The following is a 27540-nucleotide window of genomic DNA, read 5'->3' on the forward strand; positions in this document are numbered from 1 at the left end:
ATGGGCATTCATTCATTTTCCAGTTTCTGGCCACTACAAACAGGGCTGCCACAAACATTCGTGCACATACAGATCCCTTTCCCTTCTTTAATATCCCTTTGAGATATAACCCCAGTAGTAATACTGCTGGATCAAAGGGTATGTGATGAGGTTTAGATTTGGGGAACCCAAATGAAATTAGGGTTTCTGGTGGTCAGAGAGTTAAATGATAAGGTCTAGTGAGAGGTTCCGAGTTTAGGGAATCAAATGGAGGGGTTTGTCTCCCCTGCAATCCCTCAGGATTAAGTGCAAGAGTTTTGGAGAACTCTCTTCTGGCTCAGAGATTCTCTGTAAAGGAATTTACAGACCCGAAAACCTAGATTGATAAAAAGAAGTTTATTATGGGGATTGGAAGTAAGTTAAAATCTAGTTAGGAAATAGGTGAGGGTAATGAGAGGATAGCACTGGAAACAGTATTCCAGTAGGCAGAGGCTTTTGGTGTACCAAGCGTAGGATAACATGAATGTTTGGAACCTCTGCAAAGAGAAGATTTTAGTTTGGCTCTTTTTATAATGAGAGACTTAGCTAAAGGGGAACCGTGTGGAGTCTCAAGTTGGCTCCTCAATGGGTTTCAGGGAGGGCTAGAATTTGCTTGGTGGGGATTGGGAAACCCAAGCAGATCATCAGAAGGAGCTCTGGGATGGCCCAAGTTGGCTCAAATCTAATGGGAGGCTGGGACAAGCCCAGATCTCCTATTGGAAATCAAAGGGATGATTTTGACCAGGATTTGTGAATCAAAGGTGCAGGTTTCCTGAATTGATAATCCATCAGCCAGGAGAGGATGGGAGTAATCTGAAAGGAATCACAAATGTAGTTTCTTAAAGGGATCACAACCCACTTCATATGCCCAGTTTGATAACTTTTTTTTTTTTTTTTTTTTAACATAGTTCCAAATTGCTCTCCAGAATGGCTGGATGCATTCACAATTCCACCAATGGTGTATCAGTGTCCCTGTTTTCCCACATCCTCTCCAACATTCCGCATTATCTTTTCCTGTCATTCTAGCCCAATCTGACAGGTGTGTAGTGATATCTTGGAGTTATCTTACTTTGCATTTCTCTGATTAATAATGACTTGGAGCATCTTTTCATAGAGTAGAAATAGTTTCCATTTCATCATCCGAAAATTGTCTATTCATATCCTTTGATTGAAATGGGTATCTCTTAAGGTTCACTTTCATTAAAACAGGACAAAGGAAGAATGAATGCAATTATACCCACACCCACATCCAGCCACCTACACAAGTGCACAAAGATAGTGATGTGGAAATGCATTATACTTAAAAGGGAAATGGGAGACTGGGCTGAAGAGTGAGAGAAAGGGGTTAAAGAGGAAGATAAGGGAATAGTTATAATAAAGTACACTATCCAAAGTATGAAACAAAGGTGTGGTAGAGGTGTGTAGGAGGGATTAAAAGGAAAAGAATGAAGAGCAAAAACCTAGAATCAAGGGTGCTACAAAGGAGATCGATGAACTGTGAAATACACCTTTAACCATTATAACCATTATCATTAAGGAGTGAATTCACGCATAGAATAGAATACAATAACAGAATGGATCAGCAGGCAGAATTTAACAATATATCATTTACAAAAAAAACAAAATAAACTCAAATATATATATATGGCTAAAATGAAAGGCTAGAGCAAAAAATGTTATGTTTCAGTTTAAATAAAAAAAGCAAGGATAGTAATCATGATTTCAAATAAGGTTACAATAATTATGCACATAAAATAGGCAGGCAAACTAAAACATACTTAAAGATATAATATTTACTGAATTGATATAAATATATATGCACATATATTTATATATAATCATAACACCTAAGTATTTAAAGTGTTCTGCCACACAGTTCTCTTTTAATGTCCTGACCCAGTTTCCCTAATTGTCCTATTTAGTTACTCTGCCTCAGGTTATACCCATTCCCTCTTAATGTTTGATAAAGGTCTTATATCTTAGACCTTAGGCTATACTTATTCCCTCTTAATGTTTGATGGGATAAAGGTCTTTATCCATTTTAGACATCATTAGAATATCAGAAGCCTCTCCAGTACCTCACATTATGTCATCCTAGGTGCTTCCTCCCATTAGGTCATCCCCATCCAAGTACCTCCCCCATTATGTTATTGTTCTTGTTATCCTATAAAAGAATATTGTATCTCACAGTTTGTGCTGGATTTCTTTGAGATGATAGTCTCATTCAGCCCTGGGACCAAACCATGGATCCATTTGGTCCCAGTAAATCTCTCCATTTAATAAACTATTAAATTGTTCTCTAAACTCTATCTTGCTCAGTTTCTCTGGCACCACAAAAGGAAAAAATCCAGTTCCAGAAGAAATAGGCCAAAAACCTTAAAAAATCGTGGGGAAACTTAATTTATTCCTTTCAGACCCTGATAAAAAGAAGATAAAAAACTAAAGACATGAATAGAACCTTAAAAAATAAAGGTTCTGGTTTTTGGCAATTATTTGGAGGTAATAAAAAGGAATTTATATATCTCCAAGATATACATGAACCTTTGCCCAAAAAAAAAAAAAAGTGTTAAAAATAAAGACCTCTTCCCAAAATGTGGAAAAATAAAAATTTTAAACACATAATTTACTTATCACAATGCAATAGAAAGTATACTCAATAAAAAACCCTTAAAGAAAATTTAAAAAGTAATTGGTGACTAAATAACATAATTCAAAAAGCAATTTAAAAAACAAAAGAAAATCTCAATGGCAATAATGAGCAAACATACTAAAACTTAAGGGGTGCAACTAAAGCAGTTCTTAGAGAAAAAAAGAAAGAAAAAAGCAAATCAAAAAATTGGGCATGCTATGGAAAAAGAAAATTGAACAACAATAAATAAAACAATCTCCAATTAAATATCAAAGTAGAAATCTTGAAAATTAAAGGAGAGAGTCATAAAATTTGAAGGAAAAGACTACTGATTAATAAATAAAATTAGAAGCAGTTCCCTTTCCCCCCAAAATGTCAATAAAAGAGCTTAACAGCTAGTATAATCTTTCCTTTTTTTAGTATATCAATAATATTTAATGCATTTATTAAGAGTTCATATTTGCCCCCCAAAAACTTCAACAAGTAGATAATATTACAACAGCAGACTTCTTTTTTTTTAATTTACATTCTTTTTTTTTTGAAAAAAATTTCTTTACAACATTATCCCTTGCACTCACTTCTGTTCTGACTTTATCCCTCCCTCTCTCTATTCCCTCCCCAGATGGCAAGCAGTCCTATACATGTTGAATATGTCACAGTACTAATATAATCTTTCAAAAGAGACAGGAAAGTCCAATTTTATCAACAATGAAAGAGAAGTAAATGCTTAAGGAAATTATCAGAAAATACTTTGCTCAATTATACACTAATAAAATTGGTGATCTAGAAGATATTGTAATATTTACAGAAATATAAGATGTTTAGCAGACTGAGAAACACACTTTTTAGTAACTCAACATTGGAGAAAGAAATTGAACAAACAATAAATGAACTCCCAAAATAAAAAATTCCAGGATCAAATGGGTTTATAAATAAATTTTATCAAACATAGTTATATAAGTAATATAAATGATTAAAAAGTGTGGGGTTTTATTAACAAAAGCTGAAAATATTTTTGACACTATCTAGCACCCATTTCTATTCAAAACTCTAGAAGGAATAAGAATAAACAAACCTTTCCTTAATATAATAAATATCTGTCTAAATCCAAGAGCAAATATCATCTATAGTAAAAAAAAAAAGTCAGAGACCTTTCCATTAAAATTAAGTAAAACAAGGATACCTGTTATCATCATTATTGTTTAAAATAATACTAGGAATATTAGTGGTAGCAATAGGACAAGGAAGAGAAATTGAAATTATAAGACAAAGTAGAACAAAACTACATGGTTTACTTTGAAAATCCTAAAAAACTGACCAAAATTTATTGAAGCAATTCATCAAAGTTGCACGATATAAAATAAATCTACATAAATCTATATTCCTGGGTGTCATTTAAAAAATTGAGCAAAAAAGGGCTAGAAAGAAAAATGCCATTCAAAATGTGTGGTTCAGAAATGGTGAGGGGTCACCATTTAATAAAAAATGCTGGAGAGATCTCTAGAAGCAAAGCCAAGTTTATGATACATTTTCTCAAGAAGGGCATCCTACTCATCCAGCAGACAATCAAAGGAGGAAGCAGTCGGGTTAGGGTTAACGCTTTTAATCCCTAACACAAATATCCCCTCCCACCACTGACCCTCATCCTTATTGGCTGAGGATCTTACATTCTAAATGTGGGAACTACCCCAAGAAATTGAACTTGACCAATAAGTACATAGTTGTCCATATTTGACTGAAATAGGGAGACACTAATGTCTTGGGAGAATAGCCAGAAGGGAATTTAGATATGCCCTGAGTCCTTCAAATCTTCAAAGTCCTTCAGGCCTACTCAAACTCTGAAGCAGATTAAGCCTTATCGATTTTCACAACTGTCTTGAAAGATCTCACCTCATCTCATTCAAAAATAACTAAAAAAGCTATAAATTATCCAGTCCGAATAAAAGTCCAAAATATTGGACTTTACTAAGAGACCTCGAAGTATCATATGTATTATAATGCAAACCCCATTTGTAAAAAAAATTAAATGAATAAAATCTTTTGCTCATGAATAGGTCAAGCCAATATAATAAAATATGACACATAAAAATGACAATATTACTCAAATTAACTTACTTATTAAGTGCTATGCCAGTCAAACTGCCAAAGTAATAGAGCTAGAAAAATAATGACACAATTCATATGGAAGAGCAAAAGATCTGAAATCTCAGTGGTAATAATGACCAAAAGAAGTAGGAAGGAAGATATTACAGTACTTTTGGTTTAATTGTGTCTCTTTGTGACTCTATTGAGATTTTCTTGGCAAAGATACTAGAGTGATTTACTATTTCCTCCTTCAATTCTTTTTACAGATAAAGAAATTAAGACAAAGAGGGTTAAGAGATTTCTGTTAAGTGTTTGAGGCCAGATTTAAATTCAGGTCTTCCTGACTCCAGACCCAGGCACGCCTAGCTGCCCTTATCAGTACACATCTATCAGAACACAACAAATCTTTATATTGTAAATGATGCTGTTTGGTCATGTATACTTATTTTGTATTTAATTTATATTTTAATATATTTAACATGTATTGGTCATCCTGCCATCTAGGGAGGGGATGGAGGGGAAGGAGAGGAAAAATTGGAACAAAAGTTTTGGCAATTGTCAATGCTGTAAAATTACCCATGCATATAACTTGTAAATAAAAAGCTATTAAAAAATTATATTGTAAAGAAGTAATCACTCAAATGATTTGGTACTATTTAAAAAGAGAGAGAGAGATTGATCAGTGAAAAAGAATAAGTATATAATACACAGACACAAACACAATAGCATAGTATTCAGTGAACACAAAGACCCCAGCTACTGGGAGAAGGATTCACTATTTGACAAAAACTGCAGTGAAACTTGTACAGAAATTAAGGTTAGGTTAATTTTTCATCTCTTACAATAAGGTAAATTCTAAAGGGATGCATGACACAGATATAAAAAGTCACATTATAAACAAGTAAGAGGAGCAAGTAAGAAATCATCTTTCAGATCTCTGTATGGTGAACAGTTCATGACAAAATGAGTGAAAGGATTTTAAAAAAAAGATGGAATTCACAATTTTGATGGTATGAAATTTAAATTTTTTTCCTTGAACAAATAACTAAATCTGGCTTCTGATTTCATCATTTCTCCGAAGCTGCTCTCTCTAAAAATCATGAATAATCTCTTAATCATCACACCTAATAACCATTTATTTGATTTTCAACTTTCATTTTTATAAGATTTTGTGTTCCAATTTTTTTTCTCCTTCCTGCCCTTCTCTCCACCTCTCCAAAACAGCAAGTAATTGATAGAGGTTATGCATGTACAATCATTTAAAACGTAGTTCCGTGTTAATAATTTTGTGAAAGGAAAAATTGGATCAAAAGAGAAAAACCACTGGAAAGAAAAAACAAGCAAACAAGGCTTTGATCTGAATTCACTCTCCATAGTTCTCTCTCTGGATGCAGATGGCATTTAATAGCCTTTTCTTAAGCCTTCATTTCACTTTACCTTTTTGCAGCCTGTCACTATTGATTACCATTTTCTCTTTGATAGCCCTTTCCCTTCAGGTTTTGAAGACACTGCTCTCCCTTGCTTCCTTCTCAGGCTCTTATGCTGTACTTCATTCTCATCACATCCACTAAACTTCAATGTTCTTCATGGATTTGTTCTGAGATCTCCTTTCTTTTCCTCCTATTCAATTTTATTTGACAACCTTGCTCTTTTCCATGGGTTCCATTGTCATCTCTATGACGATGATTCCCAGGTTTTTAAAAAGCTCTAACTTCTCTTCAGACCTCTAGTCTCTTATCTCCAACTGACTATTGACTATTTAGCACTGTATGCCCTATGGATAACTTAAATTCAACATTTCCCAACTAAAGTTATTATCTTTCCCCTCAGAGCCCCACCTTTCCTAAGTTCTCTATTCCTGTGGAGGGTCCCACACTGTCAAGTCTCCTTACTTACATATCATCTTCTGCTCATTCTGTCACCATCCCCATGTCTGATCACTTGCTAACTTATGTTCATTTCGACTTTCTGACATTTCTTGTGTAGGATTCCTCCTCTCTCCTCCGACATTGCCATGATCCTCAGGTAGGCCTTCATCTCCTCTTGTTTATAACATTGCAGTAGCCTGATGATTTGCTCATCCGATTCTGCTTATTTACACTCCAGTTCATCCTCCCTGCAGCTACTGAACTGACCTTTCTGAACCTCAATTCTAATCATGTCACCTCTCTATTCAAACAGTACTTGTTTTCTTCTTATGTCTCCAAAATAAAATATAAAATTGTCTGTTTGGCTTTTAAAGTCTTTCAAAACCTGACCCTCTCCCACCTTTCCAATATTAATACCTTTCACCCTCACACCCATTGTTGCTCTAATGAAATGGGCACTCTTCCTGGCTCCAGGCACTTTTCCTGACTGTTTTCCATGCCCAGAACTCTTTACCTCCTTATCTGTCTCCTGGATTCCCCGGCTTCCTTCAAGTAAAAGTCAAAATCATACTCTATGCAAGAATCCCAATTCATCTTTAATCTTAATGATTTGACCCAGTATGTATCTCTTTTAGACATATTATATTTGTTCTCTTATAATCTCCATGTGACTATGAGCTCCTTGAAAGCAGAGATTATTGCTTGTCTTTCTTTGTATCCCAGTGATTAGTACAGTATCTGGCATAAAAGAAATACTTAATAAATGCTCAATATATATATAATATAATAATATATTGCTCAATATATAATAATATATAATAAATAACAATTAAATAATATATAATAATAAAAATACAATAATATAAAAATATAATAATAAATGAATAATAAATGTTCAATATATATATTCAATATATATAATATTATATATATATATATATATATATATAATATAATAAATGCTTAATAAAAACTCAACAAGCATGAATTAACCAACAATGCTGAGGTGGAATGAGTGGAGAGTACACTTTACAATTTGACCACCAGGTGGCAATACTGTCAAATGACCATTCAGCTGGTTTTGTCAGGGAGCAGTTAATATGTGTGAATGGGACAGGAATTACTGGACTGGAAGAAAGAAAATGGGCCTGCAAATTATATACTAGTGAGTTTCACTTCTACTAGAAAAAATTCTAGAATGGCTTAGAAAAGGGAAGCAGTAGATCTTCAAAAACAGATCATGCCAGACTACAGACTACCAAAAGAGCACCTGAAAGGAGCTTTAAGAGTTTTGTATCTTATTTTGTTTTTTTGGTTTTTTTGATTAAAAAAAATTTTTTTTTATTATACCTTTTTATTTACAAGTTGTATGCATGGGCAATTTTACAGCATTGACAGTTGCCAAACCTTTCATTCCAATTTTTCCCCTCCTTCCCTCCATCCCTTCCCCCTGATGGCAGGTTAACCAATACATGTTAAATATGTTAAAGTATAAATTAAATACAATATAAGCATTGTATCTTATTTTGAACAAAAATGGAGGTAGCATAATAAATGTGCATGGCATGAATATAGCCAATCAATGATAATTCACTGTGCATGAATGTATGTGTGTATGTATATATGTATATAACAATCATGGGATGCAGACCAAGATAAAGTCTACAGTTACACCAGAACCCATCTTCTGGTCACTGATATTCACCTATCTTTCCCAATCTATCTGGGAAAGCTCTTTATAATGGGTTAGTTGGACATGACTGAAAATCAACTGAACAACAAAGCTTAAGGGACAACACATTTCTGACCATCCCTCCCCAGACTGACATCCAACAGGGAAGGGCTAAAGCTTAAATATGACCTCCTGAGATAGCTGGGGATAGGACAGCAGTTGCTAGAATCTCAGTCAAGGTTTTTCTCCAAATCACATTCCTTCGTCCCTGGAAAAGGAAAAGAATGCATTTTGACTCCCAGACAATGCTGAAAAAGAAGCTTCTATTTTGTTTGTTTGTTTGTTTGTTTCTTTTAGGATAGTGAGGATTGTTGGAGTAGGATCTGAGCTGGTACAGCACCCCTGTCACCTGAAATGGTTTAGAGATTCAAAAAAAGATTTCAAATGATCTTCTGTCTCTACTCTGGCCAAAAGTTTTCTCTAGGTCTGCCCCAAACTCCTTATTGAGTTGTGAGGGTGTTGTGGCTGTCTTTACAAGCTCAAAGTCTATGCCCTTTGATCTCAGAGGCCCGATGAATGAGGCAGGAGACTTATAGAGTGTGAAAAGAGCTCCAGTTTATTATGCCATACAGCCTTGTTGATAGACATTTTTGCAAGCGTGATCAGCATGTGAACAGTAGGCAATACCCAGTCATCATTCAGAGAAGCAGGGCTTTGCACATGCATGGTATCTGCCAATGGGAGGAGAGCTCATCCAGCAATTTAGTAGCTCCCTCACAGGCGAGAGGCCCTGTTCAGGCACCGCAGTTCACATAGGCACTGGCTGTGACCCTCTGGCTCAATATTCATTCTCATGATCACAAATCATTATTCCTTGATCAACAAGGGCGTTGATGCATGGTGGCAGAAAACTATGGGAGAGAGAAAAAAACAGAAAAAAAAGAGAGGTGGCCTTTGTACTCCCTCTCGGCAGAATCCCATATTCTTGCAATTCCTCCTTTTTATCTTTTAGATAAAAAATCCTTTCTTGAGCTGCAACCTCTGAAAAGATGATGGAGAAAGTTCTTTAAAAGCATCCTAATATTACAGGGCAACAACAAAGCAGTAATAACATTACTACATAAAGGGTAATCAATAATTCTAATTTTAATCACCATGAAAGAGGTATTATCAAACCAATGTTTGATTTTTTTCAGCAATTTTATCTGGATTCAAATCTTCATGAGAAGCTTTCTCCATATCCGATGCTAATTTATATAAACTTTCTATGTCACCTTCAATTGTGTTAATGAGAAATAAATCATTCAAATGCCTCTTGATACTGTCCCAATCATAATCTTGACCTGTATGATTATACAGCAAATAGGTTACATACACCTTTGTGTACCTGTAATCACATTGTACAAAGCCTAAATAAGTGCCAACTATAATATGAATGCATGTTTTTCCCATATGTGTATAGCATCCATTTACTATATATGATTTGTCCTGTCATCTCTGGAGTTAGTCTCCGTCCTATAGGTCTTTGAGAATATGGTACACAAGCTACACATCTTTTTACTATGCTTGCTGCTTCTTGCCAGGACACCTCATATAGTCTTTGAAGAGATCTGGCAGACAGATGCAAATGTTCATGAGCTTTTATTGCTTGTTGTAGAGAGCAGAGAAGAATACATTGTGCAAGCAGACCATCCACTATTTTGTTCCCTTCAAATATAAGTCCCAGTGCCCATCCACATGAGAGCAGATGGGCATTATATAAAAAGGGTAGAGTCTCATTAAAATCACCTCTTGTACCTCCTGAAAAAATAAGAAGACAGGTCCTGTTTGAGCCTTTATATATGCTGTCTCTATTCTCTGGATCACCCCAATTGCATAGTGACTATCTGAAATGATAATGATAGATTTGTCCATCATCTAAGGGCATACAACTCATTTTGCTGTGTTGAGTTGGGAAGTGTAATAAATACATTAGAGATGCTGCTCAATTGTGGGGAATATATGGCCTCTTTATTTTGCTTGGTGGCATCAGTGAACACATTAGCGCCTTTAAGTGGATGCATTTTTGTTTTTATGGGAAATACCCATTGTCACTGTTCATAGAATGGCAACTGGTCAGGATTTTTCCTGCTCTTACTTCTACTAACCCTAACAAAATGGTCCAAGTTTCCTGAGTACCTATTAAACAATCTAATCTATCCATATTGTTAACCCATATAATTCTTATTTTTCCTGTTAATTGGATAATTCTGAGCAATGTTTTCTTTGCCATTTCAGCTGTCATGTCTATTCTTTATAACAATACAAGGGAGTTCTATAGGTTATTTATTTCCTCAATGTGTCTTAATTCTAATTGTTCTTGTACTAATTGATGTAAAGTGGCTATTTTTTCTTTGGTCAGGGGCCATTACTCCACTTATAGTGGTGTATCAATAATCCAAGTCATTTTTGGAGCAGTGGAAGCAGCAGCAGCAATGACCTCTCCTAAAAATCTGTGATGATTTTCATCCCTAACTGATGTAATATGAGGGTCTATGGTTCCCAGGCACTACATTTTCTGATTCTATACCTGGGTGCTTTGATCCCAGTTTGTGAAAGAAGGGTGGGATGGATATTTCCTAAATCCCCCATTAATAGGCTCACAATTCTTACAGATCCAGAAAACAGATTCTGTCTTTTGGTGAGTTGCCCTTCAGTAAATTTATTTTTAATATGCATTATTTTATGAATCATGTTGGGAGGGAAAAAATCAGAACAAGAGAGAAATACTAAGGGAGAGAGAAAAAAACAGAAAAAAAGAAGTAAATATAGCATGTGTTGATTTATATTCAGTCTTCTTAGTTCTTTTGATGGATGCAGATGGTATTTTCTGTCTATTGGGATTACTTTGGAACACTGAATCACTGAGAAGAACCTAGTCTTTCATAATTGATCATCTCACATTCTTGCTGTTAATAGTGTACAGTGTATTCCTTGTTGTGCTTGTTTCACTCAGAATCAATTCATGTAAATCTTTTTAAAATCAGCCTGTTTGTTCTTTTTTATACAGTGGTAATACTCCACTATCTTCACATGCTATAACTTGTTCAGACATCCCCCAACTGATGAGCATCTACTCATTTTCCAATTCTTTGCTATCACAAAAGAGGTGCTACAAACATTTTTGCACATGTGGGTCCTCTTCTCTCCTTTAAGATTTCCTTGGGATACAGATCCTAGATTACCTTTCAGACCTAAACCCATTTGCTAAAGCCTCCACCTGGACTTCACTTGCATTAAGCCATTTGGTTAGGAATAGCTGGAAAACTTCCTTTATTAAACTTACTCCTCATCTCTCTCTTGGGGAAAGCTGCAAGACATTCCATCCAGAGAAGCCTGTTTAGCAGAATATAAAAGCCTTTTCCTACAGGGTATTCCACTCTTCCCAAACTCCCAACATCCAGACTCTGAAGGCACTTATATAAAGTGCTCATTCACCTCCACCTCTTCAAGGCCCTGGTTCCCTTCAAAATTCAGCTCAAATGCCATCTCACCCAAGCAGCCTTTCCTGAGCCCCTTTGTTTCAAGAGCTTCCCTGAAGCAGAAATACTGGGTATTTTTGGAGCTATTTATTGATGTGCATTTGTGTCCCCCTAAGGGATGCATGCAGGCTTCTTGTGAGTGGGACATGTGGGAGCATGTCATTTTTGTCTCTATATCCAGAAGACCTAGCACAGTGCCTGGCACAATAAATTGATGCTTGTTGATGGATTCATCCATTGAGTGGCAACTATCTGCCCTAGTAAGTACCATGGTCCCAAGGCAACAGAACAAATCAAATCAGGGCTGGCAAGCAGCCAAGGAGCAAGGACAGGCCCTAAATCTCCAGTTGGCCCTTCCCTTCTGAGAAACAAGGAAGGCAGAAGCATCCTGTCTGCTTATGCTCACTGCTTTCTGCCTGGCTCTGCTTAGCACCACCAACCAAGCCAATGACAAAGCCAGGGGATTAGTTCAGGTGAGAGTATTACATTTGACAGATTCTTTACTGCTTTTTCCATTCATCTAAGCTCTCTGTAGAAAGGGCCATTTGAGGACATCTCCTACTTGTCTATATTCCAGAAAAAGCAGTTTGGGGGGGAGGGGACCTCTAAGGGCATATCAGGTCTTGAGAAAGCCCTGAGGTCTACTTCATTGGAGGGGACCATGGTCCCTTTAATAAAGGGTCAGTGACTCAGAGCTCCACCTCAGTCTCTTTTACTGAGGACAGGATAGTTTTAATCCCCACACCTATTTGTCTGGACGCCAGGAAAAGCACTTTGGAGCGGAGGGAATATTCTAAAGGCTCAGTGATCCCAGACTCCTAACCCTCTTTTGACTCCCCGGATTGCAAGCACAGACAAACTTTGGAGGTATCGCTTATTTGCAACAATTCATTCCAAGACCATCATTCTCTACAAAAACATTTCACAAAAGAATCCATATAAAAATACATCTAGCAACATGCACCCATAAGAATAGTGGTTAGGAAGACTTGTTCGGACAACGTCCGGTTCACCTGGGGAGAAAAAGGAAGTTAAGGGAGACAAGTCAAATGAGACCTTTCACCGGAGACTGGAGTTCGCATGAAAAGCACCTGGGGCAGAGGCCTAAGGGCCCAGAAGGCAAAGGACCAGAGTCTGGAGGAATAAGCAGCATTCAGAGAAACCGTCTAGGGCCCCCCACGCCCAGAGTCCCCTGCTGGGAGGTGTGACTCGGTCGACCTCTTCTTCAGTGGTGGGCCCGGGGTGGGCTTGGTGGGCCCGGGGTGGGCTTGGTGGGCCCGGGGTGGGCTTGGTGGGCCCGGGGTGGGCTTGGTCCGCCGGGCCTGGGCCCCGCAGCTGCTGCCTGCAGCAGGTTTGCCGGATGCCTGTAGAGTCGGGCGATGACGGGGCGGCGAAGGCGCTCCCACTCTTTCTTCCGGTGCTCGTACTCGCCCTCGTTGGCCAGCCGGTTGCCCTCCAACCAGGAGAGGAGCTGCTGGCACAGGATTCTGCAGCACCTTCCTCCTGTCTTCTTCCTGGATCTTGTCCCCAAGGCACGGAGCTCTGGGGGTGGAAGATATAGGCCAGGAGGGCGTTCTCAGCAGCCACCTTCTCCCGCTGAGCCTAGTCCTCGGCCTCGAACTTCTCCTGCACCATCCTCTCCACCTCCTCCTTACCGAGCCGGCCCTTGGCCTTGGGGATGGTGATCCCGTTGGCCTTGCCCGTGCCCTTGAACGAAGCCGAGACGTTCAAGATGCCATTAGTCAAAGGTGACTCGACCTGGGGGACCCCACACGGCGCAGGGGGGATGCCGGCCGTTCAGAACGTTTCAGCAGATTGTTGTCCCGGGGCTTGGCCGGTTCCCCTCATACACTTGGATCAGGACTCCCGGCTAGTTGTCAGAAGGAGGTGGTGAAGGTCTTTGCCTGGTGGAGTTTCTCTTGATCAGGGCATTCAATACCCGGCCTGCTGTCTCCAGACCCAGGGACCGGGGGGAGGCACGTCGAGCGGCAGCAAGTCCTGCACCTTCTTCGATCTGTCCCCCATCAACACGGCCGTCTGCACCACTGCTCCGCGGGCCACAGCTGCGTCGGGGCTGATGCTCTCGTTCAGCCCCTTGCCATTCAAAAAGTCCCGCAGCAGCTTCCGCACCGTAGGGATGCGGCTGGAGCCCCCTGCCAGCACCATGTCATGGATCTGACCCGTGTCCGTCTCGACGTCCCGAAGGGCCTTCCCCAGGGGCTCCAGCGCCGCCCGGAAGATCAGTGAAAGCCACATAGCTCCGCCTGATGCGGTCGCCCTGGTCATTGGCGAAGATCTCCACTCGGCAGTGCTGGAACGCGCCCACGCAGGAGTAGGTCGTGCCCGGATCGATACCGATCGCCGCTCCCTGAGAGGTAACCATGGCTCGGGGACACCTGCCCTCCTTCCTTCTTTCGGTCCGGGACGGGAACAAGCGGCCTCTGTGCAGCTCCTGGCACAGCCCACGGATGCCAAGGAAGCAGGTTAAACAGGGCCCGAATGGTCGGTGGAAGGGTTCGCCCGATCCTAGATCCTCCTAATCCTCCTGGTTCTCGGTGTCGCTGTTCTTCTCTCCGCGCTGGCCCCGAGACCGCCTCCGCCTCCGCCGGCCAACTTTCGGGCAGCCGGGAGCCCCGGAGAAGGGTTCTGGGGGAGTCCGCTCCTCCGCCTGACGAGGACCAATAGGAGCCAGGTCTCGGTTCCTCCAGAATCTTCGCAGCGGGACCAGGGAGCCCGAGAGGATGGGAATGGGGGAAGGAGAAGGGTGCTGGTCTGCGGACTGGGGCCGAGGCGAAGCTTATGGACTTGGGAATTCAGCCCTCCGGGTCCCAGCCGCTCCCGTGGACTCGGGACTGTCCGGGTGGAGATGGAGCTCCGGGAGCGGTGCCCTCCGCCCTCTGCGAGTCGGCTCGGCTGGAACTCGAGCGGGATCAACCGAACAAGTGTAGAAGCTTCGGAGTTTCCCCAGGCGGGGGTGAAGCCTTACGCAGAGGAGGCGGCCCTGGGAGTTCCCTGAACCAGTCGCATTGGTGGTTCAGTGGTAGAATTCTCGCCTGCCACGCGGGAGGCCCGGGTTCGATTCCCGGCCAATGCAACGAATGTTTTCCTTTTTTAATTTTTTTTCCCTAGTCTGGATCATCTCCTCTTTTTACACTTGATATGTCCCTGAGCCCGTATAGTTGAACTTTCTCAAACAATTCACGCAATTCGAAAACCCCTCCTTCGCACCCTTCTTCTCACCTCTATTCCTTCCCTTCGCCCCGCTTCCTAGAGGAAAAACGGGCTTCCTTCTGACACAGTATGCTTCCCTGGGCAGCTTTCTCACGCGCCTCACTTGGCAGCCAGCCTCAGCAAACAGACTTCAGGCGGATCGCTCGCTGGCTGAGGGCCCCTAAAGATTGGTTTAGTTTAGGGCTGGCCCTCGGGAATTTTGAATCAGCGTGGGGAGGAGAGTTCGAGAAGGCAGCAAAAACGTCTTTCCCTGACCGGGAATCGAACCCGGGCCGCGGCGGTGAGAGCGCCGAATCCTAACCACTAGACCACCAGGGAACCCGTATGTTCTCTTTCACTCGTCACCCACACAACTGAAATATACCAGCTATCGGCCTTCAAACTGCTCTGGCCAGCAAGCCCACACACTGAACCACCAGTCTCCTCCGCTCCCGGCTCTTCCTCCTCCCCTACGCTTCCAACTTCCTCTCGGACTCTCAAAGCCCTCACCTCGCTTTAGGGCAGGAGCACACTCGGAGGAAGGACCAAAAGAGAAAAGGTCTCCCAACTCGGGCAACCACTGCCCAGACAACTCAAGTCACAGGATTAATGAAGCCTTCTCGGGCATCCCAACTCCCGCACACCCGCACACCCGCACACCCGCACACCCGCACACCCGCACACCCGCACACCCGCACACCCGCACACCCGCACACCCGCACACCCGCACACCCGCACACCCGCACACCCGGCGGACTGACAGAAAACGGACAGGACAGGAAAGCGGTGCGGCCAAGAGAGAGGAAAAATTACGTTTTCCACCTCCCCGTCGGGGAATCGAACCCCGGTCTCCCGCGTGACAGGCGGGGATACTCACCACTATACTAACGAGGACGGTGACGGGAGGCATTCTTTCGGGCACGCACCCATATCATCTATTCACCAGCTGATCACAACGCTTTCCGGTTTTTGTGCTTCCTTGCTCTCTGGCGACTCGTCCCACCGCCCCAAAGACGACGAGCCCCAGGTCCGGGGCCGCTTTGACGTTATAGCACGCGCGCAGGCTTTCCCAAAAAAACCTTTTCCCCGCCACAGGCTACCTATACACGCGCGTGGCAGGTTCGCGGCTAGGTGGGAGTCGATGGGGAGACCGACAGAGAGAGACGCAGAGTCAGGGACGAGAAAAGGAAAGCTTTCTAGCTTCCTTAGCAGAAGGACAATCGCAAGCCCGTGTACCATAGTCCTTTGCCAAGTGGAAGGAGGGTGAGAAACTGTGAGCATTCAATGGGACATTGGAAGAAAGATTGAATTTGTATCGACATTTTGAAGTGGCTTATTTGACCTCTTTCTTTGGTCAAAAAAACCATCCTTGTTTACGTCTTAGATTAAGAGAAGCAACTTTTTGAATGTCGATGGCGTGCATGAGTCTTCTTTAACGACCGAATTCTTTTTATTTTTTCATAGGTTGTCCCCATCTATTTGCCACAGACCTACATGTCAAACCTTTTGGCTAGCATTTTTGGTTTACATTTAAAATGCATCATGAGATGGAAATAGGAAATAGGCAAAGGAATCCTGTTCAATCTATAATTTTCACATCAAAGCTGGAGAGGCGCAGAACCACAATGTGTTTTTTACTGGTTGTCCCCTTCTCTTTCCTACGAGGATAAGAATGGGGATCTTTTTGTGCTACTGAATAATGTACTTATGTTAAGAGAGGGAAAAGTATGTAAGGCCAAACTGAAGCAGGTAAAAAGCATATTGTTTAAAGAGCATTTGTTATGCAGCTCTACAATGGGATAGAGTCTCTGAGAAATTTGTATTTTGTCCCTCATCACTTTCTCCTCTATTTCCAGTAGGAGAGAAGAGATGGGAAGAAGGGGAAAAAAACTGCTTGTTAATTTTAAAATATTCTTTTTAAAAAATCTGTTTCATTATGTACCTTGGGTTCCTGATTTCTGTGACTGGGGTGGGAGAAGTGGGAATCAGACGAAGAAGAGAAGACTTTACTATCGATTCTCTGCAGTGCAACTTGGTCATTTTTAATTAATATATTGTCTCAGGGAGTTTCTTGTTTGATTCTTTGGTTTGTGATATAAAACAATCAGCAAATAAGTACAGTGTATTTTTTCTTTAGCAAAATTTGTACTTGTATTTGGGTGTATCATAAAGTACTTATTTTATGAGAAACTTCAAGTGTCATACAGAAAAGGAAAATGTAAGAAAAGAAATCGATGCATTGGCCGGGAATCGAACCCGGGCCTCCCGCGTGGCAGGCGAGAATTCTACCACTGAACCACCAATGCGACTGTTTCTCAGTTTCCCGGGGCTGCTTCGTCTGAGTACAGAGACAAGCAAAATTTATAGATGCCATGTATCTGAAGGGTTGTTGCCAAGTATTTTCCGATGTCCTATCACATGCTCACAGTTTCTCACCCTCCTTCTACTTGGAAAAGGACTATGGTACACGTCTCTGCCTTCCGATTCTGCACATGACCTGTAGGGTTTGCGATTGTCCTTCTGCTAAGGAAGCTAGAAAGCTTTCCTTTTTCTCGTCCCTGACTCTGCGTCTCTCTCTGTCGGTCTCCCCATCGACTCCCACCTAGCCGCGAACCTGCCACGCGCGTGTATAGGTAGCCTGTGGCGGGGAAAAGGTTTTTTTGGGAAAGCCTGCGCGCGTGCTATAACGTCAAAGCGGCCCCGGACCTGGGGCTCGTCGTCTTTGGGGCGGTGGGACGAGTCGCCAGAGAGCAAGGAAGCACAAAAACCGGAAAGCGTTGTGATCAGCTGGTGAATAGATGATATGGGTGCGTGCCCGAAAGAATGCCTCCCGTCACCGTCCTCGTTAGTATAGTGGTGAGTATCCCCGCCTGTCACGCGGGAGACCGGGGTTCGATTCCCCGACGGGGAGGTGGAAAACGTAATTTTTCCTCTCTCTTGGCCGCACCGCTTTCCTGTCCTGTCCGTTTTCTGTCAGTCCGCCGGGTGTGCGGGTGTGCGGGTGTGCGGGTGTGCGGGTGTGCGGGAGTTGGGATGCCCGAGAAGGCTTCATTAATCCTGTGACTTGAGTTGTCTGGGCAGTGGTTTCCCGAGTTGGGAGACCTTTTCTCTTTTGGTCCTTCCTCCGAGTGTGCTCCTGCCCTAAAGCGAGGTGAGGGCTTTGAGAGTCCGAGAGGAAGTTGGAAGCGTAGGGGAGGAGGAAGAGCCGGGAGCGGAGGAGACTGGTGGTTCAGTGTGTGGGCTTGCTGGCCAGAGCAGTTTGAAGGCCGACAGCTGGTATATTTCAGTTGTGTGGGTGACGAGTGAAAGAGAACATACGGGTTCCCTGGTGGTCTAGTGGTTAGGATTCGGCGCTCTCACCGCCGCGGCCCGGGTTCGATTCCCGGTCAGGGAAAGACGTTTTTGTTGCCTTCTCGAACTCTCCTCCCCACGCTGATTCAAAATTCCCGAGGGCCAGCACTAAACTAATCTTTAGGGGCCCTCAGCCAGCGAGCGATCCGCCCGAAGACTGTTTGCTGAGGCTGGCTGCCAAGTGAGGCGCGTGAGAAAGCTGCCCAGGGAAGCATACTGTGTCAGAAGGAAGCCCGTTTTTCCTCTAGGAAGCGGGGCGAAGGGAAGGAATAGAGGTGAGAAGAAGGGTGCGAAGGAGGGGTTTTCGAATTGCGTGAATTGTTTGAGAAAGTTCAACTATACGGGCTCAGGGACATATCAAGTGTAAAAAGAGGAGATGATCCAGACTAGGGAAAAAAAATTAAAAAAGGAAAACATTCGTTGCATTGGCCGGGAATCGAACCCGGGCCTCCCGCGTGGCAGGCGAGAATTCTACCACTGAACCACCAATGCGACTGGCTCAGGGAACTCCCAGGGCCGCCTCCTCTGCGTAAGGCTTCACCCCCGCCTGGGGAAACTCCGAAGCTTCTACACTTGTTCGGTCGATCCCGCTCGAGTTCCAGCCGAGCCGACTCGCAGAGGGCGGAGGGCACCGCTCCCGGAGCTCCATCTCCACCGGGACAGTCCCGAGTCCACGGGAGCGGCTGGGACCCGGAGGGCTGAATTCCCAAGTCCATAAGCTTCGCCTCGGCCCCAGTCCGCAGACCAGCACCCTTCTCCTTCCCCCATTCCCATCCTCTCGAGCTCCCTGGTCCCCCTGGGAAGATTCTGGAGGAACCGAGACCTGGCTCCTATTGGTCCTCGTCAGGCGGAGGAGCGGACTCCCCCAGAACCTTTCTCCGGGGCTCCCGGCTGCCCGAAAGTTGGCCGGCGGAGGCGGAGGCGGAGGCGGTCTCGGGGCCAGCGCGGAGAGAAGAACAGCGACACCGAGAACCAGGAGGATTAGGAGGATCTAGGATCGGGCGAACCCTTCCACCGACCATTCGGGCCCTGTTTAACCTGCTTCCTTGGCATCCGTGGGCTGTGCCAGGAGCCGCACAGAGGCCGCTTGTTCCCGTCCCGGACCGAAAGAAGGAAGGAGGGCAGGTGTCCCCGAGCCATGGTTACCTCTCAGGGAGCGGCGATCGGTATCGATCCGGGCACGACCTACTCCTGCGTGGGCGCGTTCCAGCACTGCCGAGTGGAGACCTTCGCCAATGACCAGGGCGACCGCATCAGGCGGAGCTACGTGGCTTTCACTGATCTTCCGGGCGGCGCTGGAGCCCCTGGGGAAGGCCCTTCGGGACGTCGAGACGGACACGGGTCAGATCCATGACATGGTGCTGGTAGGGGGCTCCAGCCGCATCCCTACGGTGCGGAAGCTGCTGCGGGACTTTTTCAATGGTAAGGGGCTGAACGAGAGCATCAGCCCCGACGCAGCTGTGGCCCGCGGAGCAGTGGTGCAGACGGCCGTGTTGATGGGGGACAGATCGAAGAAGGTGCAGGACTTGCTGCCGCTCGACGTGCCTCCCCCCGGTCCCTGGGTCTGGAGACAGCAGGCCGGGTATTGAATGCCCTGATCAAGAGAAACTCCACCAGGCAAAGACCTTCACCACCTCCTTCTGACAACTAGCCGGGAGTCCTGATCCAAGTGTATGAGGGGAACCGGCCAAGCCCCGGGACAACAATCTGCTGAAACGTTCTGAACGGTCGGCATCCCCCCTGCGCCGTGTGGGGTCCCCCAGGTCGAGTCACCTTTGACTAATGGCATCTTGAACGTCTCGGCTTCGTTCAAGGGCACGGACAAGGCCAACGGGATCACCATCCCCAAGGCCAAGGGCCGGCTCGGTAAGGAGGAGGTGGAGAGGATGGTGCAGGAGAAGTTCGAGGCCGAGGACTAGGCTCAGCGGGAGAAGGTGGCTGCTGAGAACGCCCTCCTGGCCTATATCTTCCACCCCCAGAGCTCCGTGCCTTGGGGACAAGATCCAGGAAGAAGACAGGAGGAAGGTGCTGCAGAATCCTGTGCCAGCAGGTCCTCTCCTGGTTGGAGGGCAACCGGCTGGCCAACGAGGGCGAGTACGAGCACCGGAAGAAAGAGTGGGAGCGCCTTCGCCGCCCCGTCATCGCCCGACTCTACAGGCACCCGGCAAACCTGCTGCAGGCAGCAGCTGCGGGGCCCAGGCCCGGCGGACCAACCCTACCCCGGGCCCACCACTGAAAAAGAGGTCGACCGAGTCACACCTCCCAGCAGGGGACTCTGGGCGTGGGGGGCCCTAGACGGTTTCTCTGAATGCTGCTTATTCCTCCAGACTCTGGTCCTTTGCCTTCTGGGCCCTTAGGCCTCTGCCCCAGGTGCTTTTCATGCGAACTCCAGTCTCCGGTGAAAGGTCTCATTTGACTTGTCTCCCTTAACTTCCTTTTTCTCCCCAGGTGAACCGGACGTTGTCCGAACAAGTCTTCCTAACCACTATTCTTATGGGTGCATGTTGCTAGATGTATTTTTATATGGATTCTTTTGTGAAATGTTTTTGTAGAGAATGATGGTCTTGGAATGAATTGTTGCAAATAAGCGATACCTCCAGTTTGTCTGTGCTTGCAATCCGGGGAGTCAAAAGAGGGTTAGGAGTCTGGAATCACTGAGCCTTTAGAATATTCCCTCCGCTCCAAAGTGCTTTTCCTGGCGTCCAGACAAGTAGGTGTGGGGATTAAAACTATCCTGTCCTCAGTAAAAGAGACTGAGGTGGAGCTCTGAGCCACTGACCCTAAAGGGACCATGGTCCCCTCCAATGAAGTAGACCTCAGGGCTTTCTCAAGACCTGATATGCCCTTAGAGGTCCCCTCCCCCACAAACTGCTTTTTCTGGAATATAGACAAGTAGGAGATGTCCTCAAATGGCCCTTTCTACAGAGAGCTTAGTTGAATGGAAAAAGCAGTAAAGAATCTGTCAAATGTAATACTCTCACTTGAACTAATCCCCTGGCTTTGTCATTGGCTTGGTTGGTGGTGCTAAGCAGAGCCAGGCAGAAAGCAGTGAGCATAAGCAGACAGGATGCTTCTGCCTTCCTTGCTTCTCAGAAGGGAAGGGCCAACTGGAGATTTAGGGCCTGTCCTTGCTCCTTGGCTGCTTGCCAGCCCTGATTTGATTTGTTCTGCTGCCTTGGGGCCATGGTACTTACTAGGGCAGATAGTTGCCACTCAATGGATGAATCCATCAACAAGCATCAATTTATTGTGCCAGGCACTGTGCTAGGTCTTCTGGATATAGAGACAAAAATGACATGCTCCCACATGTCCCACTCACAAGAAGCCTGCATGCATCCCTTAGGGGGACACAAATGCACATCAATAAATAGCTCCAAAAATACCCAGTATTTCTGCTTCAGGGAAGCTCTTGAAACAAAGGGGCTCAGGAAAGGCTGCTTGGGTGAGATGGCATTTGAGCTGAATTTTGAAGGGAACCAGGGCCTTGAAGAGGTGGAGGTGAATGAGCACTTTATATAAGTGCCTTCAGAGTCTGGATGTTGGGAGTTTGGGAAGTGTGGAAGACCCTGTAGGAAAAGGCTTTTATAATCTGCTAAACAGGCTTCTCTGGATGGAACGTCTTGTAGCTTTCCCCAAGAGAGAGATGAGGAGTAAGTTTAATAAAGGAAGTTTTCCAGCTATTCCTAACCAAATGGCTTAATGCAAGTGAAGTCCAGGTGGAGACTTTAGCAAATGGGTTTAGGTCTGAAAGGTAATCCAGGATCTGTATCCCAAGGAAATCTTAAAGGAGAGAAAAGGACCCACATGTGCAAAAATGTTTGTAGCACCTCTTTTTTGATAGCAAAGAATTGGAAAATGAGTAGATGCTCATCAGTTGAGTGTGGGGAATAGATAAGGTGAAGAACTTACAGGGATGTATGCATTCTTTTTCTGTATTTTATTATTTCTGTGTCTCCCCTATGACCTGTATAATATGTGCAGGCTCATATCTATTTGAGCCTTGGCCAGCTAGAAACATATTTACTTAACCTGAACTGATGACATTTATTGGTATTTGACATTTATCAATATTTAGTCTATTAGCTGGACCACTGTCTGCTTGATTAAGCCTGAAGGCCTGACTTTGTTTCCCAGAAATCAGGAGATTTCAGGGAAACAGAAACCTTCCATTCCAATCTCCCCAAATAGCAACAACCAATTAGATGCCTCCCCCTCCCCTTTCAATGCTCTCTTACTTGTGATGTAATTTCTTGTATAAAAGCTATGTATCTTTACTACTTCTTTAGCCCTCCTACTGCGAGCTTATCTTGTGATGGGATGGCTCATCCTCCGGAGGTTTTTCAATAAACAACTTTTCTGCCTTCTACTGAGGGATCTCTGAGTAGTCATTTTGGGTAAGGGTCTTCTACATCCCTCACATGGGGAATGACTGAACAAATTATAGCATATGAAGATAGTGGAGTATTACCACTATATAAAAAACAACGAATAAGCTGATTTAAAAAAGATTTACATTAATTGACTCTGAGTAAAACAAGCACAACCAGGAATACACTGTACACTATAACAGCAAGAATGTGAGATGATTAACTATGAAATACTTGGTTCTTCTCAGTGATTCAGTGTTCCAAAGTAATCCCAATAGACAGAAAATGACATCTTCATCTATAAAAAGAACTAAGGAAACTGAATGTTAATCAATACATGCTGATATTTACTTCTTTTTTCTGTTTTTTTCCTCTCTCTTATAGTATTTCCCTCTTGTTCTGATTTTTTTTCCCTCCTAAAATGATTCATAAAATCATGTATTTTAAAAATAAACTTACTGCAAGGCAACCCACCAAAAGACAGAATCTGTTTTCTGGATCTGTAAGAATTGTGGGCCTATTAATGGGGGATTTAGGAAATAACCATCTTACCCTACTTTCTCAAATGGTATCAAAATATAAGTATAGAATCAGCTATAGAATCAGAAAATGTAATCACTAGGAAACATAGAGCCTCACGGCTCAATAAGGAGATTGAGGCAGACATAGAGAAAACTTTTGCCAGAGTAGAGGCAAAAAGTCATTTGAAACCTTTTTTTGAATCTCTATCCCATCTCAGGTGACATGGGTGCTGTACCAGCTCAGACCTTATGATCTTATTCTAACAATCCTCACTATCCTAAAAGAGACCAAAAAAAAAAAAAAAAAAAACCAAACCCAAAAACAACCCACCAAAAAACTAAAAAACCAGAAGCTTCTTTATTAGCATTGTCTGTGGGGCAAAATGCATTATTTTCCTTTTTCAGGAATGAAGGAATGTGATTTGGAGAAGAATCTTGGCTGAGATTCTAGCAATTGCTGTCCTATTCCCAGCTATCTTAGGAGGTCATATTTAACCTCCAGCCCTTCTCTGTTGGCATCAGTGTGGGGAGGGGTGGTCAGAAATCTGTTGTCCCTTAAGCTTTGTTGTTGTTCAGTTGATTTTCAGTCATGTCCAACTAACCCATTATAAAGAGTTTTCCCAGATAGATTGGGAAATATAGGTGAATATCAGTGACCAGAAGATTGGCTATGCTGTAATTACAGACTATCTGCCTTGATCCTTTTTGTATGATTGTTGTATGCATACACACACACACACACACATATACACCTATAAGTGCAAATTTACTTATGTACATACATGTATCCTGAATGATCATTGACAGGCTATATTCATGCAGTGCACATTTATTATTTCACCTCCATGTTTGTATGATTATGTGAAGTAAAATGCTACACAAAATCTTTAAAGTCTCCTGCAGGTACCACTATGGTAATTATGACAAAAAAGGAAAAGAGGTCGTTCTTTTCATCTGGCATGATCTGTTCTTGGTGAAGATATGCTGGTTCTTTGTAATTACCATTTCCTTTCCAGAATTTTTCTAGTAGTAGAAGTGAAATTCATTGGCATGCACTTTGCAGACCCTATTCCCTTCCCCGTTTTTTGAAAAATTGGAGCTTTTACTCGTCTCTAATTTAATAATTCTTATCCCATTCAAATATATTGAATACTATCTGACAAAACCACCTGAATGGTCTTTTTTTCCCCTTTTTTAAAATTTAATTTTATTTTATAATAACTTTTTATTGACAGAACCCATGCCAGGGTAATTTTTTTTTTTTACAACATTATCCCTTGCACTCGGTTCTGTTCCGATTTTTCCCCTTCCTCCCTCCACCCCCTTCCCTAGATGGCAAGCAGTCCTATATATATTACATATGTTGCAGTATATCCTAGATACAATATATGTTTGCAGAACCGAACAGTTCTCTTGTTGCTTAGGGAGAATTGGATTCAGAAGGTAAAAATAACCCGGGAAGAAAAACAAAAATGCAAATAGTTTACATTCATTTCCCAGTGTTCTTTCTTTGGGTGTAGCTACTTCTGTCCATCATTTATCAATTGAAACTGAGTTAGGTCTCTTTGTCAAAGAAATCCACTTCCATTAGAATACATCCTCATACAATATCGTTGTCGAAGTGTATAATGATCTCCTGGTTCTGGCTCATTTCACTTAGCATCAGTTCATGGAAGTCTCTCCAAGCCTCTCTGTATTCATCCTGTTGGTCATTTCTTACAGAACAATAATACTAAATGGTCTTTTCATTATATTGCCACCTGGTGGTCAAATTGTAAAGTGTCTCACTCCTGACAAATTAATGCTTTTGGGGATGATTCAAGTCAAGATGCATTTCTTAAGTATTATTCAGTAAGAAACCTCCAACCTTTTCTGAGAGGCCTGGAGAGATTTACATGACCTGATGCTAAGTGAAATGAGCAGAAGCAGGGACGGCAACAACAAGATTATAAGATGGTCAATTCTGATGGACATGACTCTTCTCAACAATGAGTTGATTCAGATCAGTTCCAGAGCCATCTGCACCCAGAGAGAGGAGTGTGGGAACTGAGTGTGGTTCACAATATAGCATCTTCACTCTTTTTGTTGTTGTTTGCTTGCATTTTATTTTCTTTCTCATTTTTTTCTGTTTGATCTGATTTTTCTTTTTTTTTTTTTAAATTAAATTTTATTTTATTATAACTTTTTATTGACAGAACCCATGCCAGAGTAATTTTTCTATAACATTATCCCTTGCACTCGGTTCTGTTCCAATTTTTCCCCTCCCTCCCTCCATCCCCTCCCCTAGATGGCAAGCAGTCCTATATATGTTAAATATGTTGCCCTATATCCCAGATACAATATATGTCTGCAGTTGATCTGATTTTTCTTGAATAGTAAGATAATTGTATAAATGTGTGCATCTATTGGATTTAGCAAATATTTTATATATTTAACATATATTGGATTACTTGCCATCTCAGGGAGGGGGTGGGAGAAGGGGAAGAAAAATTGGAATACAAAATTTTCCAAGGATTAATGTTGAAAAATTATCCATGCATATGTTTTGGGGAAAAAAAAAAAAAAAAAAAAAAAAACTTTAGATTAAAAAAAAAAGAAACATCCATCCTAGCCTGCTTCCACAAACCTGGATCAAAGCACCCAGATTTGTTCTTCTGAAAAGAACAAATACACCATATGCCTCATAAATGCCTATCAAGTATGTACAAAAAGTGAGTAGAGATCTTATATCTCATTGTTATGGGACAGAACTCTGTATTTAAAACAAGGATTCTTACAAGATACTATAAGTGGAATTGATGATACAATGGTTATCTAGTTTAGCATGATGCTTAATAGTTCTCTAAGTTCAGTGTGATTGATTTAATCTTAAAACAAATAATGGTTTCCTACTGATATAATGATTGGTTTATACTCAGTGTAGAGCATATAAACTGGGACTTAGAGTTACAGAGGACAAGCAGACTGAAGGCGGGAGCTCAAGTTCTTGGAGCCAAGGAGAGAGAGATTCATTCATCACATCTCACACCATTGTGGTGGCAGGGCTTTCCTCCTTAGTTTCTCCACTAAAATCAAGACTCTGGAAGGCCTCCAGAAAGCTGCCCATCCCCAGGCAAGGAAACTAGATAGTGAAGGAGATAAGAAAGGATTTGGACTTTAACACCTGACTATTCTCATGGTGATTAATCTATTGAAAAGAAGACTGCCCCAGAGACTCCAGAAAACTAAACAACCTTACATTTTGGCATCCCAATGTGGGGCTAAGAATCTACATCTGTGACCCAGAAATTAAAGTAAGTACAAAAATAGACAAGAAGGAAATTTTGTTAAGGGCTAAAGCTGAAATGGGACAAATGTTTAGAAAGGAGCCTTTTCCACCTCAAGGAAAATGTGTAGAAAGCATGATTAAACTGATTAAAAAAAAAAAAACAAACAAGGTTTGATTGTAACTTGGGTGCAGATCATTGGACTTTTAGAAACATTGCAATAATCATCTCCTTGATTCTCAAAGAAAAAAGAATTAGATCCAAAGGAGTGGAAATTAGTAGGAGAGCAATTATGTGAATATTACAATGAAAATGGCCCTGATTCAATTCCTAAAGAAACATTATATATATATAATTGACTTTAAGGAATTATATAAGCATTAGAATAAGAAAAAAGAAGAAAGAATAGGAGGGGGAGGATACTGACAAACTAGGTGAAAAAGATGAAGAAATAGATAAGAAAGGAGTTAAGTACAATTCTGATGAAATTAAGGAATGTAGTGCTTCATAGCAAGAGCCATTAGGGTATTCCCAACCCCTGACCTACCACCCCTCAATTAACCCTAAGTTTTGTGAGAAGGAGGAGGGGGAGAGATAGTGACACAATCAGCACCACCTATGAAACAGCCTATGACAAGATTACAAAAAGCACTAGTTAAAGCTAAAAAAGGACAGGATATATCTGATTTGATAAATGTATACCCTGTTATTGAAGAATTTGATTCTTAAGGTCAACAAAGGAGAAGATACACTCCTTTTGATTTGGAAATAATTAAGAATTTGAAAAAGGGTTGCATTTTTTATGGGGCTATATCATCTTATATTAAGATGGTATTAGAGAATTTGGCTTACGAAATTTTAACCCCTATAATCTATAGCAAGGACATGTTTAGAACCTAGACAAAACTTATTGTGGCTTTTAGAGTACAGTGAACTATGTAGAATACAAGCCCAATGAAATAGGCAAACTGGAGTTAATATACAAGTCACCTTTAATCAACTAGCAGGTAAAGGTCAGTATGCAGACACTTC

General features: G+C 42.5%; 7 non-coding genes and 2 pseudogenes across 7 annotated transcripts; 4 read left to right on the top strand and 5 right to left on the bottom strand.

Moving 5' to 3' along the window:
* Positions 1-8862: 8862 nt before the first annotated feature.
* Positions 8863-15866, bottom strand: LOC127562496 (heat shock 70 kDa protein 1B-like; annotated as a pseudogene).
* Positions 14817-14887, top strand: TRNAG-GCC (transfer RNA glycine (anticodon GCC)). Its single transcript has one exon. It is a non-coding gene; the product is annotated as a tRNA-Gly (tRNA).
* Positions 15271-15342, bottom strand: TRNAE-CUC (transfer RNA glutamic acid (anticodon CUC)). Its single transcript has one exon. It is a non-coding gene; the product is annotated as a tRNA-Glu (tRNA).
* On the bottom strand, positions 15826-15897 carry TRNAD-GUC (transfer RNA aspartic acid (anticodon GUC)). The gene has a single exon. It is a non-coding gene; the product is annotated as a tRNA-Asp (tRNA).
* Positions 15898-17238: 1341 nt separating this feature from the next.
* On the bottom strand, positions 17239-17309 carry TRNAG-GCC (transfer RNA glycine (anticodon GCC)). The gene has a single exon. It is a non-coding gene; the product is annotated as a tRNA-Gly (tRNA).
* A 533-nt stretch (positions 17310-17842) lies between these two features.
* TRNAD-GUC (transfer RNA aspartic acid (anticodon GUC)) lies at positions 17843-17914 on the top strand. Its single transcript has one exon. It is a non-coding gene; the product is annotated as a tRNA-Asp (tRNA).
* LOC127562495 (heat shock 70 kDa protein 6-like) lies at positions 17874-22720 on the top strand (annotated as a pseudogene).
* TRNAE-CUC (transfer RNA glutamic acid (anticodon CUC)) lies at positions 18326-18397 on the top strand. Its single transcript has one exon. It is a non-coding gene; the product is annotated as a tRNA-Glu (tRNA).
* TRNAG-GCC (transfer RNA glycine (anticodon GCC)) lies at positions 18776-18846 on the bottom strand. Its single transcript has one exon. It is a non-coding gene; the product is annotated as a tRNA-Gly (tRNA).
* Positions 22721-27540: the final 4820 nt, after the last annotated feature.

Source organism: Antechinus flavipes, chromosome 4, assembly GCF_016432865.1.
Source record: "Antechinus flavipes isolate AdamAnt ecotype Samford, QLD, Australia chromosome 4, AdamAnt_v2, whole genome shotgun sequence".
Lineage (NCBI taxonomy): Eukaryota > Metazoa > Chordata > Mammalia > Dasyuromorphia > Dasyuridae > Antechinus > Antechinus flavipes.